Below are 1,974 nucleotides of genomic sequence, written 5' to 3' on the forward strand. Positions count from 1 at the left end.
GCCGGCGCCCTCACCGCCCCCGCCGTCGCCGTCGCCAGCCGCCCCCGCTGTGAGCCGCCGCGTCGCCCCGGCTCTTTTTTATTTTTTATTAGATTAATTTTTTGTTCATATGTATATAATGTATATATGTATGTATGTGGCTATATGTATGTTCAGAACGTGTTTTTTATTAGATTTATTAGACTAATTTTTTTGTTCAGAGCATGTTTTTTTTCATATATGTATTTTTTTGTTCATATGTGTATTAATGTTTTTGTTGCATATATGTAAAAAATTTCAATGTATATATGTATGTGGTAGCTATATATGCATGATGAGGGGGGTGGGGGTCGATATACCCCCTCCCCGATAACTTCGACATGAGGGGTGGTGGGGATCGATATACCCCCTCCCCGATAACTTCAACATGAGGGGGGTCTATATACATGCTAGAAAGAAAGGAATAAGGACGAAGAAGAAAAACTTTTATATATGCAAAAGTTACATTTTTAGAAAAGTTTTATCTAGGAAGAAGGAAGAAGGGAAGGAAAAGAAGGAGAGGAAAAAGGGGAGAAAAAAGAGAAGAAGAGGAGAAAAAATAAGAAGAGAAAGAAGGAGAAGAAGAAGAAGAAGAAGAAGAGAAGAAGAGGAGAAAAAATAAGAAAAATTCTTCTTCTCCTCTTTTTTTCTTATTCTTCCTCTTCTTAATTTTCATCGGGAACGAGGGTGTCGAGGATCGCCGAGCGGTCGAGGGTCGGGAACAAGCGTAGAGGGTCGAGGGTCACCGAGGGGTCGATGGTCGCCGAGGGTTCGAGGGGCGAGGGTCGGGAACTAGGGTAGAGGGTCGAGGGTCACCGAGGGGTCGAGGGTCGCTGAGGGTTCGAGTGGCGAGGGTCGTCGAGGGGTCGAGGAACGCCGAGGGTTCGAGGGTCGTCGAGGGGTCGAGGGTCGAGGATCGCCGAGAGGTCGAGAGGTTGCCTTGTGTCAAAGTATTGAAGAAATCCATGGCTTCATCATTAGCCGAAAGTAACCGGGGCATGATGGTACAAAGTTCTTCAAAGTTATTTTGGAACGGGGTCCTGGTTAGGATAATTCGCCTTTTTGTACGAATTTCAGCAAAGGCCTTCCAAATGGCGATATTCGGAAGGCTCTTGCTGAACTCTGTACCAAAAAGCGAATTATTCTATCTGGGACTCCATTCCAAGATAACTTTGGAGAGCTTCGTACCATCATGCGCCTGTTACTTTCACCTAACGATGAAGACATGGTTTTGTTGAATCCTTTGACACTAGACAAACATGACATGAGGGGGTCGAGGGTCGGGAACTAGGGTAGAGGGTCGTGGATCGCCGACCGGTCGAGGGTCGTGAACTAGGGGGGTCGAGGGTCGCCAAGGGTCGAGGGTCGAGGAACGCCGAGGGGTCGAGGGCGCCGAGGGTTCGAGGGTTGAGGGTCGTCGAGGGGAAAAGGGTCGAGGATCGCCGAGGGGTCGAGAGGTTGCCTTGTGTCAAAGTATTGAAGAAATCCATGGCTTCATCATTAGCCGGAAGTAACCGGGGCATGATGGTACGAAGTTCTCCAAAGTTTTTCGGGAACGGAGTCCCGGATAGGATAATTCGTCTTTTGGTACGAATTTCAGCAAAGGCCTTCCAAATAGCGATATTCGGAAGGCTCTTGCTGAACTTTGTACCAAAAAGCAAATTATCCTATTTGGGACTCCGTTCCAAAATAACTTTGGAGAGCTTCGTACCATCATGCGCCTGTTACTTTCGCCTAATGATGAAGACATGGTTTTGTTGAATCCTTTGACACTAGACAGACGTGACATGAGGGGGTCGAGGGTCCGAAACTAGGGTAGAGGGTCGTGGATCGCCGAGCGGTCGAGGGTCGTGAACTAGGGTAGAGGGTCGAGGGTAGCCGAGGGGTCGAGGGTCCAGATTTATCAAGAATGCCCCCATTATGGATGTGCACAATTTGATCCAATTTTTTTATGAT

This window comes from Triticum aestivum, chromosome 2D (genome assembly GCF_018294505.1).
Source record: "Triticum aestivum cultivar Chinese Spring chromosome 2D, IWGSC CS RefSeq v2.1, whole genome shotgun sequence".
Taxonomy (NCBI): domain Eukaryota; kingdom Viridiplantae; phylum Streptophyta; class Magnoliopsida; order Poales; family Poaceae; genus Triticum; species Triticum aestivum.